The sequence below is a fragment of the Argopecten irradians genome, unplaced genomic scaffold (assembly GCF_041381155.1).
Source record: "Argopecten irradians isolate NY unplaced genomic scaffold, Ai_NY scaffold_0163, whole genome shotgun sequence".
In the NCBI taxonomy this organism is placed as follows: domain Eukaryota; kingdom Metazoa; phylum Mollusca; class Bivalvia; order Pectinida; family Pectinidae; genus Argopecten; species Argopecten irradians.
In genome coordinates, this window is record NW_027187630.1 from 2703 (window position 1) to 18479 (window position 15777).

General features: G+C 34.1%; 1 long non-coding RNA gene across 1 annotated transcript; it reads right to left on the reverse strand.

Annotated features, from left to right (window-relative positions):
• Window positions 1–208: 208 nt before the first annotated feature.
• LOC138311962 (uncharacterized) lies at window positions 209–15457 on the reverse strand. The gene is made up of 3 exons (XR_011206816.1): window positions 15354–15457; window positions 9200–9270; window positions 209–280 (listed from the first exon to the last, which is right to left on the reverse strand). It is a non-coding gene; the product is annotated as an uncharacterized lncRNA (long non-coding RNA).
• Between the last annotated feature and the right edge of the window lie 320 nt (window positions 15458–15777).

Below are 15777 nucleotides of genomic sequence, written 5' to 3' on the forward strand. Positions count from 1 at the left end.
GTATATGAACACCTATAAAAATATCGTTTGATTTTTAAGTGATCCATACAATATCTGACTGTGATAAGACATTGAAATAGCTTGGAAGATATGAAATTGAAAGTCGGAGCGCACTTAAATATATATATATGGAACTGTGCAACCATCTAGAAAACGTTTTACAACCATTTTGCCTTACAGACAAAAATATTATTTGTTTCGTTTATACCTTTGAGATCTGGGCACGTGGTTTCTGTTAAAGCAGACGAAGTTTCCTGCTGACTTCCATATTCCGTGGCATCTGCGGTAAGAAAATTATTTTTAATTCAATCGTGTAAATGTGGTATTGGATTTGAAACTATTGACCTTGCTTTATTTTATTTGTAGTAAATATGATGAACAACGCATAACTCTCCAAAAATAAATTTCTTATTTGAAGTATGACTACTTTGATCTTCGTATACGTTTATCTGAAAGCAGTGATTGCAATAAAAAAAACTAGAATATCTTTCGCTAAAAACCAAAATTCGTCATCATCAATATCTTCTGCAAGTGTTTATTTAATTATTAGTTTTTATTGAACTATGAGTGAACAATGTGTTAGTAAATTTGATTAATCCCGTCATATATTTAACTATTTTTATCTCTTACAGTAGTGGCTACTAATAATAATACAGTGATTTATATATAATACATATCGAATGTGAAATGAATTTCACATGAATTATATGCTTATTTTTATTCTTCGAATTATAGATTCCTATGATCGCCTTAAATATCCTTCTTGTTGCTGAATATTATCCTCGGTCGCAGGTGTTGATCGCACTATCATTTACTAACCCCTGGGACTATAGTCCGCATTTACCGTAGTATCATGAATAATTCATTACCAAAATCCTGCTCATATGATTAGCTCCACTTACAACCAGGCTAATGCAATCAAATTCTGTGTCTCAAAACATAAACCGGGTATAACTTATAACACTTTGTTTATATATTTCAAAGACGTAGATGATGTATAGAGTATATGTACGTTCTTGATATTTTGTAATAAAGGTGGTGTTCAAGCTAATGTTGATAATCCTATAGAAACTACCCACATCTCAATTTTCTTTAAACTTTGCATATCGAAAGTGCTACTAGTTGTCACTTTATATTGTTCTTGGTCATCTTATTTCACCCAATTGTGTCAAAAATTTTACCCTGCATAAAAACTACTCCCGGGACATTTTTTGTCTTTGTGTAAATTGATTTCAAAATTAAAATCCAGGAAAATTGTTTTTGAGTAACATAAATATTGCAAGTTCATGAAGCAACAGAACACTGTTTTGTTAATATACCTAGCAATATATTTCTAGTTTAAGATTCCAGCGTCCAATTTAAAGGAAAATTAGCGTTAAGTAATGATTTTGAAGGCGAAATATAATTGAAACACTTTAGAAAATACTGGTTGTCATGGCAACGAAATAGAGGTCTCTGGTACATGTAGACTGAAAATTAGATATTGTCAGATTGAAGTGAAAACTGGTATAAAGGGGTAATGGGGTATGCTGGATATCATGGTATCATTTTCAACGCGGGAAGGGTTCCGATTGAATCTGGAATACGTGTTTTCGCATAGTAAATACATAAAAAGTGATCATGAGACCACATTTCATTGTTCATTGGTGGGTAGTTTTATGAATATTTATTTAAACCATAGCAAATGCGGCCTATGATCCCAGAGGTTAGTGCAACGAACACCTGGAACCAAGGATGCCCAACATATGCCAGGACATATATGTCTATACCTTCCGACACACAATCATCAAGTCCTTGTAATAATCACAATCGTGGGAGTCTACCAAAATCATCGGAAGCCTTCACCAGCAGTTTTGCACTGCACTGTCATAAGCGTTCGATGGAAACCAGTATTTAACCATTGATGACGTTAACAAATTGTAACCGTGGTTAAACCTCAAAATATCCACCAATCATACGACTGCAATGCATTTCTATTACAATAGGTAGGTGCTTTTAAAGTTTCAGATTATCAAATATTTGGACACATCCTGATTGGCTGACACAATAACATTTGATCAAACTATCGTTTTCTGGGCGAGCTTTATTAAACGAAAGGCGTTATACTGCTGTGTTGTGACCAGCACTTTTTGTTGAAAACCGTAAATCTTCCATGGGTTGTATGAATGCGATCCAAAATACTAACTATCAGCGTAATGTGTTTTACACAAAAAAAATTCCCGATTGCTTTGATGCAGTTTGTAATATCGACTGGACTAGGCAGGGAAGTGAACAAAATGGCTTTACGTATACTTGGCGGGGAAGAAGATTTTGATGTAAAATGGATGGTTTTCTTCACGTTATGACGTTTGAATATTAATTAGTGACTTTTTTCTAATGAAAATGACATATTTCAAATAAAGAGCTTTGATTTTAGCTAAATATTCTGTTATACATGTACTATTATCAGATAAATACCGAGATGAAATGCTCTTAAAAATAACATTAAAAGAAATATATTACTGACAATATCGTCAAGACCCTTCCGGGATAAATAATGCACATTCGCGACATGTGCGACCGAATATCTTCCCGTCAATGAAAAAAATAAGTTACCACCGTATGCGGACAATAACTATTGACTTACAAATATTCTAAAAGTTGCATACTTACTAATGGTCATCTTTCTAAACTATTCAATATATCCAGGATTACATGTACCAATCGCCCAAACATTATAAAATTACAAGCAGAGGCCCATGCATGTTTGATAAGGAATTATTATAACGAAACTACCAACGGTATTGACTTACAAACATATTCAATTAAAACGTAATATGTACGCAGACGACTCTCAATTCATTGGTAGTAGCGCGAACAGTTTACCAAATGTTTTTCCACATTCTTTCTAGATATGAAAAAGCATTTAGTTTAAGATAAACTTAGGAATAACGAAATGACTATGTATAGGTATTTGGAAACAGAGGGCTCCAAACTTTAGGAAAACACTTCTTTATCAAAAGTCTTATAAATAAAAGAAAAGATTTTAAAATAAAGAAAGCAAAAGTCTTATATTCATTAAAAACAGATTTTTGTACTACACTCTTGTGTTGCTCACTTATGTATGCAAGTAAACCCATGCACACATAATGGCAGCCTTATGTTGTCTTTTCCCCCAGGTCTGTTTTCAAAAACATTATTTAATGTCCACGGAAAGAAACTTTGAGTAATTTACTTATTCCAAATTATAACTTTTAGGTCTATTAAACTTAGATAGCAAGATCAGTAACAGACAAAGTATGGCTTAAGTCAAAAATGAACAAGACGATGCTCAGGAAATCACTAAGATCACTGATGATCTATGTTTAATATCAAATGAGAAAATTATAATACCGCTCACATGTATGACCTCAAAAGATTTTAATCATATTTTGTTTATAAATACCTAAACAAATACAAGTGAATAAATAGGTACACTACTTTAGTACCGAGGCAATTAGGAACTTATTTGGCAAACAATCAAATATTCAACAGCATATAAAAGATGCAAGGATTTTCAATTGATACTTCTACAAAGAATAATCAGCACAGAATATAATCTTAAACAAATGAATAATTCAAATGGTCTTTGTGCATTCTGTAAAATCTATGGTGAAACATTCATTAATTTATCTTTTTCATAAATTGCTATCACAATGGCAATTTTTTTTTAAATATCATTATCAGTCTATTTAACTAACTATTTAATTATATTCCGGGAGAAAAAACGATTTATGTAAGGACTGAATACTAATTTCAACAAAGAACAGCAAAGCATTATCAGTTAACCAGTTAATAGCAGTTGGTTATGAAACCGTGTTCTTTGAGAGAAGTCGAACTACACAAGTTGACACTAGGACCTGACAAATCTTCAAGTACTGTTTGATCCTCAACACACAACTGACAAGACGTTAAATTGATCATTATGTTGTGAAAATAAGGGAGCTGCGTTTCTTTTCCAAACACAAGTGTGTACCCGCACACACATACACTTATATATCTATAAATATGCTTATGTCTACGTGTTGTTCGATGCTATTCTGACATATAAATATATATATATTTAAAAGAATAAAACACAATTTATATGTGCAAGCAAGCTTCTTTATTTTTACTTTAAAATACACACATATATATATTCAGTATTTAGACAATTATAAATTTATTAGAGATCAACATTAAAGATGATATATCCCATACATAATGCCACATGTATCATGTGAGAGGTTCAACATAATGTCATTTTTCATGAATGCATATAAGTAGTACTTTCCTATTCAGTCAACTTGTTAACTTGTCTTTTTACCCACCCACCCCACCCCCCCCACCCCCCTATTTTCGTAGACTGAAATGTTCTAAATAGGCGGATTTAAAATTTTGATATTCACCGGCCAGCGGTCAGTACCTGGCAACTGCCCCACATGGGATTCGAACTCGTGACCCAGAGGTGGAGGGCTTGTGGTTATATGTCGGGACAACTTCTCGGCAACCGCGGCCCCCCGCGCGCAATCAAAAAAAAAGAAAGAAAAAATCGTGATATAATAAAAACGATTTTTTGCGCATTTGAAAGCAAAAAAAGGTCCTCCTGCACATTTTCATATTCCAATGAAGGGATTCTACTACACGTATTTAAAAAAAATGTGTATAACGCTTAGCAAGACAATTAATTCATTATTATTTTGAGTTACACACAACGAGCAGGGTTGAATAATTATATAACGACATTCACAGTTATCATTTTTAAATGCAGGTGATTTAAAATAGAAAAATTACCATGTTAAGAACGCTTTACAATCATCAAAATACATCGTGAAACTCATCTCAATCACTGTAAATAGTATTATTATTTTCTTTCCGGGGGAGACCTACGTACCCAAAAACACCAAAATGCTGTTGAATATTTGATATATAATGTTTAGTACGTGTTTATTAAATAACTACAACCAATGTTGCAATAGAGACGCAGTTGAGTATTTGATATAATGTTTAGTATGTGTTTATTAAATAACCACAACCAATGTTGCATTAGAATGTAGTAACAGTATACACATACGATAAGATGTTTTTTATATTTCCACCCATACTGTTGAGCGTAGCACTGGATACATTACCAGGTTGTGACCTTGGGAGAGATATACAGAATGATGACTATTGCTGATAAAGGATTCGGACTCGTGGTGTTGGGATACACCTCGTTGTGTTTGCAGCCATTGTCGTCGCCATGATACACCTATGGCTGTTGGCCTGTCATTTGAGGAACAGAGTAAGCCACGATCCGAGGTTCAGTACAGTCCACTAACGCAAAACAAGGATCAGGATGCCTAAAACATTTACATCTCAATGCTTAGAGTTATATGTACCGTAACTAACTGGAGGAATATTTTTTTCATGCTATTTTTTTTTTCTTCTTTAATATATTGTAAACCATTATGTTTAAAGAATTAAGATGAAAATTATATAACCAAATGTCTTATAAACGTCAGTTACAGCATATAGAAATTATGTACTGTAAAATTGTTTTTCGGTGCTCGCAAAATCATCGAAAGACAACGTGAAACTCATATCTCAGCTATTCTCAATCGTAATACTTTTTCCGGGGGTCTCCCCCGAACCATCAAAACACCACAATGCTCGCCAATTTGGCCACTTTGCGTACTTATTAATTTCCTGTTATGTTCTACATAGTGCACTTACGTATATGTAGAATACGAATTTTTCGATTTTTTTTATCTAGACCCCTAACTCGTCGCATAATATTCAATAGTCTATCTAGTGTGTCCATATTTAACTAACTAATTATCAAAGCAATGTAAGACTGTACGTATACTTTTACAATTTACTTGAGGTCGACAGGTTTGTCATTTCCAAAAAACTGCGCACGGTTAGATAATATGATTGAAGCGGTCTTGTAAATTATTTTTTGTTTTATAAAAATATATATTGTTCAATGGCCCTGTGTTAGTTGAACTATTACATGTGTATCTTGTCCACGAGTACATGTCATCCACATTAGGTCTTTGTATCTATTATCTGTGTTTTGTCCCGTCTTTTTTATCGGTTGAGCGTGTATTGTTACTACTGTATATGTTATTCTATTTTCGTACACCGGAAAAGCCCCGAAATGTTGTCGAATAAATCTGTAAAACGCATTACAGAACTTTAAAAAAAATAAATAGCCTAAGCCTTTCTGTGCGGTGTTCTGAAGGATTAAGTTCAAAATAGGAAATATAGAGGTATGTAGTACATACATAAGGCGGGATAGTGGCACGTTTGTCACGTTATGATTTGGTAATAGATATATGAAGGGTGGCGGGGTCTACTGTATATGTAGCATGTAGTTCCATCGTTGTTTGGGTCCATTTTCTTGTAAACTTATATTTCATTTTGTTGATATAAACTTAAATGTCTATGTTTAGAGTTTCAATTTACAGACAAAAGTCAAACGCAACCCCCCTCGAACCTGAGTTAACACATACGTACATGATGTCAATTTAATGAAAATACTGATTTTATAGTCCAGAATATGGCGATTAGAATGAGTAAACGATCGTTTTTATTATATCAGGGTATGTTATAGATTGTATATTATGTATATGCTGCAACATTACCGCATTGAATTATCCAGCTCTTGTCACAGATGTTTTTCTCAGATGACGTCACGAATCTTAGGCCACCTGGTGATATCAGGCCTAGGGGCGATAGACGATGCGATTGTTCTAGACAAAGGTCGTCGTGGACTTCGTTTCAAGCACATTTTATTGAAATAATGTCAAATACAACATGTTATTTTTGTTTGAAATCAGAAAGTGCATCACAATAAACAAATATCAACACAAAAGTAGCATATTTAAAATCTGTTTTATCACCTTTAACTAAAAGTATTTACAGTCAGCGGTGAATTGATAGTATAAACCCCGTTGATTTCAACCAAAGGCTACTCAACTTTATTTCTCGATAAATTGAATATGTCACGCGCAATTTGGAGCCGCGCAGATGAATTTATGGTGGTCCGCATCATAAACTGTTGGTGTTATAAGTACCGATCGTACGTTCGAGGAACATATATCAACATAGATTTGAGCACATATTTATGCATGCACGTCTGTAAATACTAATATGGAAAAGTTCAATTGTTTGTGTTTTCGTTTCTTTGAGCAGTTGATGCTTCCGTGCGTATGATAAATATACAATCGGTGGCGAGTCGTAAAGGAAAGGCTCTTTCGTTGGAAAAGAAATATGAAATTATACAAGAAGTGTACAATGGATCTCGTGCTAAGAAGGGCGTTTTAATATTCCGGCGACAACCCTAAGTACGATCTTGAAAAATCGTGGTAATATATTCAAAAAATGTACATTGTACGCCGACATAAATTCATCGCCCAGCAGAAAACGCCACCGAAATACGTCCCATGCAAATGTCGACAAGGCACTCTATATATGGTTTAACGATAAAAGAAACAAATATATTCCTTCATGCAAAATATTTTACTTATGACTGAGTGGCCGTAAAACAGTTCAAAGTGATACCCCTCCTTAAAGTTACAATTAGATAAAACTTCCTGAAACATTAATAATTTGTTGAAAGAAATGGAAAATAAGACTCGACACATTTATTTATAGGTATAGGTAGATATTGGATTTCTGTAGTGTACACAAGTACAAATGTACTGAATATAAGTCATAAACCTAACAGGAGTGATCACCCCTGTCCTTTTTACGAATAATATAGGATGTGGTTTCCATACCTGTGATTTTAAACTTCTTATTTTTATCGTTAGTTTCGTATTTATTAGCCATGCAGTAACTAGTAGTGACACAGCGGCAATAAACATGTCTAATATCATTTCTTCACGTGCAACTGCAGCTTCCTTCAGATTCTGAAACAACAATAAACGTCCATGCTTAAACTTTTTAACTTGTTAAAGTAACCTCGTATTGGAATAGGCCCATACATACAGTGACCTCTGGTGACCTCTGATGGTCTTGTTTATGGGACCACAGAATCAAGCTAGAAAGATTTCTGGAATTCCCCTTCTAGGCAAAAGATTTCTTAGAGAGGTGAAATTTCAGAGCATGCTGATTGGGTATTCAGGGCGCATCAGTTTTAAATGTCTTTTTACTATACAACCCTTATAATTAAACTTGATCAATTCGTTTAAACAATATTTTATTCAATGTATACATGTCATATATATGTCATACATGATAATAAAAAGGATTCAGAAAAAAAAAATGAAAATATTTATTTCAGTCTGTCTTCTAGGCAAATTACGTATACCCTACAGCCTAGCATTTGGCGTGACCATATCTTTTAATCTGAATTGTGTGACGTCAGTCTAATTGTCTTTATTTACTTATTGTCAAATTTACGTTAATTCTTACTGGTTGTCTACTATAAAGTGGATATAACAGAAACTGAAAACTTAATTAAGTATATTTCATCAAGGATTTATAAGCGGGCGCTGTTGTGTTTGTACACTGACCGTGACGTTGTGCGTCTCGCGTGGTGTTTAGCAGTGTAAAGAGACAGTGACAAATCCTTCTCACTTATGATGAGTTCATGCAGAAACAAATACCGCCACTTATTATCATAGATTGAAGACACTTTGATCACCGGTCGACTTACTGTATTATTAGAATATTTACCTTGGACATATCCCGGCGAGTGACACGTTTGTGTCTTCTTTTGTCTGCTTTCTTCTTTTTGTAGCGAACATCGCTGGCGAATAATAAACGTCATCCTGTTCCGATGTCTCAAAAAGTGCTCGGAACAGACGTACAAATTTATGGTTTGTTACTATTTCTTTCTGTTAATGGACTTGATCCACGATCTGCTCTAAGAACACTTGTGTTTGATTGTTGGGAATTAAAACAAAAAGCGAAATGTTTTTCTTTCGCTACCTGGTTTGCTCGGTATTTTCAAGCGAACGCACTGCATTTTTGCACGATGTTGTTTCCAACGTAACCTCTTCAATGTAAGCATTGCCACTCCTAGATCTCTATGCGCATGCGCGGATAATTGTCCCAGATTTAAGTCGGAACGTTCTATTATTTTGATGTCTTTTGGAATCAATTTTAATGCATTTTCAATTGATAGCATGCATAGTTATAATACACTATAAGGAATCAATGAAAACCTAAGTAGAAATGTCAAAGTAGAAGCAATACTTCCCAAACTTACCTTCCTTTTTGTCCGATAAATCATTATTGAAGACAGTATCGTTGGTACTTGGGGATTCGGGTATCTTCTCTCTGCAAAATATACACCTATATTAATTTCAGGAAATATGTGAACGCAATTACATTACTGAGCTCTAGATTTTCGGATATTCGGTAATCAAGGACATAATATACATGCATTGTTATTTTTTAAAAAAAGTAGTTATTTTGAATGGTATCTGAAATTATTTGGCTAGCCAAGACTAGAACTGTAAGTTCATTTCTGGTTAATACCCCCATGAGTTATCATGCTTATTTCAAAAGTGATATGATGTTGTATATAAGATGTGTGTTCAAATTGTAAGAAGTGTTTTTCTTGTCATGTCAGTGTTGACTGATATTAATCAATTACATCACGACGATATCCAGTCAATGAAAAGGGTTCGAAGTTATCTTACATTAGTGACATATGCCAAAATATTGCATGGGATCACTGGATATCAGGTGTGTTATGAAACAATTAAACATGGAAAGAATTACTTTTGTATCATATTCACCAAAAAAAAACTCTAGCAATGCCTTGGCTATGCAATACTAGAAAGAATTGGACATGTCGTGATGAATAATGTGAAATCCAAAGACTACGGCGTGTTGTAGACATTCGAGGGTGACATGGTGAAGTATTGGGGAATTATTTGAATCTATATTTGAATCTAAATTCATGTTACTAGTTCAGATTATCATACAATAAAATCTTCATAGAATTATGTTCAACTCACAACATAGAGTAGAGGATTGGTTCAAAATCATTCTAATTTTAATTTGTTCTAACAAATTCCAAGGCACGTTTCATGAAACGAAATTGATATTTTGCTAATATCATCTATCCCTTTGTTACTATAGCGTTTTTTATGAATATTCAAATATGCTGTGTAATATATATTTAAAGAAAATGATGACGGACGAATGGACGGTCGAAGGCAGGTTGTGGTCTACAATTTCATTTAAAATGCAATAAGTAATCGTATAGTGATTTCTGCATGTATATTTCCATCTAAACATACATAAGGCATAAAACATGACTGTTATAGTGCTTAAATTATGTCATGTAAATTAATGTTTACATGGCATCATACATTTGTGTCAGTCCATTTGAATAATTCTTACAGCTAAATTCATTAAAACTGAATTGTTTTCAATAGATAAACGCAGAAAAAAGGCGTTTCAAAGGAGGAGTGTCAATTTGGGCCCTCTGGTGGCCATGACCGATACGCATTATTTTTGTTAACAGATACCCGGGGGATAGGACATCATGATATGATATATGATTAAGGTCAGATTGGAGTCCCTTTTAAGTTTTAACAGGATGGTCAATATTCTGTTTTGTCCAGTTTTGTTTGAACTCAATTTATTATTCATGATTTATAATGCATTTATATATTAAACTAGAAATATGTCTGTTAGACATTAAGTGCTCGCTAAATACTTCCTAACCTTAATTTACGCTATGAAATCATCCTCTGCAACAGGTGTACGTATCACTTAAATATCCTTGGGACTATTGCAAGGAGATGGTTTACGCCCTTTGTGCATTGTAATAAATACTGTCCTTTACTTCATCAGAACTTTAAATGTGAAATTACTTTTGAAGTTCTTTGTTACATAAAAGTGTGTTTATTATCATATTGATATTGATACTATACACTTGTTTCGCTGTTCAAAATAGTCGTCCGCTAGAACACCGTCCAGTCTCTGTGCACGTGGTGACTTACCTGTGTCATGCTTGAACGCCTTTCTGGGGTACATTAGATCTAGAGCTCAGACACTCAGACTGATATTTTATAATGTGTTTTTTATTCTGTTTCTCTTACGCAAAGCTGTGTAATTTTATAAATATTAATAAGAAGCAAGTGCGGTCTATTGCCACAGGGCTTATTAAGTGATAGTGCAACGTACACCTAGGACCTAGGATGATGTGAAATAAATTAAATATGTGGCCGGTACTAAAAATTATCCGTTTCAACTTGAATTGCATTGTATTGTTCCGGAAGTTTCCAAAGTCGTTCAGATGCGTTTAGCAATGAGTAATGTCATTAGATTATCGCTGACAAGTATATCTTAATATATGTTTTTGAAAGTTTGGTGTCACTAAATCATGGCGAAATCTATTAAACGCTATTAGACACTGACTTCCGGTATCGCGTGCGCAGTTGGAATCTGCGCATAGCGGATGTACACAGACTCTACACACGACAAGGAAAATAATAGTACAAGTACACTCGCACTAAAAAATAATATCTTTTGAAAAAATATAACTTAGTATAAAAATAGCCTAGGTCACGATGACCTATTTTTGATAAATGTCATTTATTCAAGAATATACATGTAGCTCAATTGGTGCCATAATATATCTGAAAAAAAATGTTTTATACATTATATATAAATTACAGTGAGCAATATATCTGCATATTACAAACTTTAGAACAGAATAATAACGATGAGATAGGATTGGGGAGAGGGAGCAGGAGGAAGGAAGTATTGTGTGGGATTTTAATTTTTCAAACTTTAAAACAACAATAAACGTTTTTGCTTATATGTTAAATTTCAGATTGGTTTGTCGGTTATTATAGAAAATTTCTTAAAGGTAGGTTTCGCCCAATGAAATATAAAGACTACGAAATTGAAATTTACCCTGTACATAGATATAATCTTCAGATCATTTTTAATGCCTACAGCGAACAATATGGGTGGTCAGTTGCCTAGCTTGACCTGAAAAATACTTCTCTAACAATAGAGCGAAATCAAGCTTTACATAGAACATGACGTATTTTTTTCCAAAACGAGGCCGCATCAACAAACGGAAGAGTGCAACAAAAAGTCAGATAGTGACAGTCTTACCACGGCATGTTTAGTAAACAAATAACAACAACAAATCGAAGAGCGATGGACTGTTTAAACATATCATATCATCTAAAACACTTTATGTTACTTACATACATGTACGCTCGCTAGCTTAGTACATCAAACATATATCTAGTAAGTCTGTCGCTGTATGTGCGCTGGCATATGTGTTGAAATTTAACTCACCACGTGCAACAGAATCCGGGCAAGTTCCGCTAGATACGTGGCTTCTGTTTCTTCTGTTGTTATATGCCATCTCTGAATGTCATTCCCTAGATATATCATAGGGTGCTACCGATTCTATTCTAATTTCCTCGTCATTGTTGCTGATTCAGATACATTTATTTTTTCTCACACGCTTTCGTTCAGTCATTTTATTTACTTTTAGTGCGTAACATGCGCATGCGCGAAACTTCGACAACACAATCTATCGCAGCTTCATTTGCATGCTATTCTGTCTGGCTGACAATTGTAATAAATCAAGGACTTCCTTCAATTTCAATATTCAGGACACATTTATTCAATCTCATACACATAAAGAAATTAAATTGAAGTATTTGTAATACGTTTTTTCATCTTTTCTTCCGTTTATCGGATTTTACAAAAAAAATATTTATTTGTTTGGGCGAAACCTTCCTTTAAATCAAGATAACAAAATTTTCAATATATGCAAATGTAATAGTTTTATCAACCCTTTGTCCCCTGAATTTTGAAATTTGGTTTTCAAAACATCCTCCTCACACGTATACATATATTGGTGGCGCGAAATAAACAACAAGAGGCCAAAGTCCACATGACTCTCGGCTGAAACAAGATGTTTAAACTATGCCGATGGTGATAATACTTGAGAACATACAATTCTTACCCATGTTGCTCTAGGATTATTACCACACCTATGATACCAGTTATATATTATAATATAATGATTAACTCTCCAATCTGAGGCTAGATATTGTGCTAAAAGTGTTTGTCGTGTTTAAATAGCCACATTAATTTTGTTACCAGTGATAAGTCATTTGTTCATGGGGCATGGCGTTTAATTGTTAATGGCTGGGGAAAATTCTTTTCAACACATTTGCTTAGGGATGAATTTGCTAAGGTCAGAATTCTAGATCCATGGCTAGAAACAATTTGATAGAACTGTTTATGTCTTTGTGTGGTCTTCAATTTCGTTTGCACCATAATACTGCTCATTGTGGGAAATTACATCAAAAAAATCTGCCGATAACTTCTTTGATAGTATTTTGTGAAGGTTACAAGGAATAATACCAATAATATTACCAGGTTATGATTTTCATATCTCATTGTAATCCACTTATGTCAAAGCTCAATACATGTATTTAGTAAAGGAAATGCCTACTAAGATTTAAGTATTTTCAATTCATCTTTTGATAGCCTAAATATGTCACATGTCAATATGCAGATTACCTAATAATAAACTAGAGGCTTATCGACATAAACGTTCAACTGACGGATAGTTATTATTCGATTTTTCGCTCAATATGTCTGGTGTTAATTTCTCAAGCAAAAAATATTTTTTGTTTTAATAATGACCACAGCATCAGTTAACACTTGAACTCCAGGTTTAATGTCATAATACATGTTACTAAATGTTACAGATAACATCAGTAATATAAGTACACAAACATTGGTCACCAAAGACACAGGTCAAGTCACTCATCAATGTCCACCAATATCCAATACTTTTCATTTCCGTATCTCAAAGTGTTAAATGAGATATGCCAAAGGTCAATATGTAGGTCACCAAAGTTTAAAGGCCACAGGTCGTTTCACTCATTAATGTTCAATATTTTAAACAATTTTCATTTCCATATCTAACAGTGGTAAAGAGTTACGCCTGAGGTCAATATAGAGGTCACCAATGTTCACAGGTCAAGTCACTCATCAATGTTCACCAATATCCAATACTGTTCATTTCCATATCCCAAAGTGTCAAAAGAGATATGTCAAAGATCAATATGTAGGTCACCAAAGGTCACAGGTCATATCACTCATAGGTCCAATATTTTAGATCCTTTTCATTTCCATATCTCAAAGTGTTAAAAGAGCCAAAGATCAATATAAAGGTCACCAAAGGTCACTGGTCAAATTACTCATTAATGTCAACAAATATCTATACTTTCATTTTAATGTGATTGTCTAAAAGTGTCTAAGATTGATTCATAAGAAAAATATGTTAGACATCAAGGGTCAAATGAGTTATTAATCAGCTAGGTCTTGACTACTTGGTGGCCCTTGTTCTTGTCTTGGATTACGTCTCTTTTTAATGATCATGTTATAAGTGCACTTAAATTACATCACTCAGGTCAGGCGGCTTCTTAGCTACATATCCTTTATATCCTGTTTCAATTTTCCTTTCACTTTAAAGTAATGACATATGACTGCTTTATTATTATCATAAAACTTGACATACAAATGCGTCGCGTAATTTTGACGATATGTGTGCCAAACACACGATTTCAGACACGCATGTTATGATGCGACACGTCAGAAAAGAATGAAACTAATATGATACGACCCCCTCGCCTCCCACCCCCGTATCATGTTTTTAACACGAATTTAGTTAATGTTTAAAGTTAATACACAGCGGTCGGCGAGCTCCCCTCTCACACCAGCCCCGTACCATGTTTACACTGGGCTGCAGATTTCTATAGTTATATGGAATGTATATTGATTTTCCAAAGGGCTCCTTTAAAGTTTAATACTTCAAAAGCATTCTCCAAAAGTTGATGAGCACATCTTCGGCCACATAGATATAACTTACCAAATGCACAAAACTGTACGCTCTATACATTTGCAGAAAAAAAAACGTCTCAAAGTTTATATATATAAATATATATATGGCTCACTGTGTTGCGTAATCTGTGAAATCCTCACCACAGGATGTTAACAGCGGTGATATATTTCCGTGATAAATTTGGGAAAATGTAACAATAATATGATGGTTCTTAATAATAAATTGTCATATTTATAAGATGGCTATTTCAAATCATATTATCTCTGAGTTTTATGTGGAGCAAGCATTAATATATATATGGCTATTTGCCCTGGTAATTTCTTGAGCCAAAAATAACACCCATGTCTATAAATAACAGCAACGAAAGCAACAATGTACTTTACAATGCATCTGTGTTATTCAATTCCAGAAAAGTTACACAACTCATATTGTATGTCATGGCCAGAATACGAGAATATCATTACTGTTATAAACAGAGAAATATGCTTAATTTTACACTCTATCAAGAAAACCTTACCTGTTGTTGTCATCCATGATATAAGGTATAGCATCCTGCAGGTTACATATAGTTATGTATCTACATGCAATGCAATGTGAATGTCTATACTCGGGCAACAAACCTTACCGGATCTCTCAAAACAGATCACTGTCTGGGACCGCATACGGATTATATTATAACGTATATAAGATGTGTAAGTTGACCCGGAGATCCAGTTTCCGACCCGGAGCTCAGGGCTCGTTCCCCTTTCAATTTGAATAGGATTACTATGAAATGTCCTATGGGAACCACAAAGATGGCAACAAGCTCTACAAAACGTCCACGAGCATAAATTCTCACTCCATGGGACCGTATATGGCTAATAACGTATAGAAATGTGTTTTTGAACCGATGATTCAGTTTCCGACCTGGAGCTTAGGGCTCGTTCCTCTTTCAATCTGAA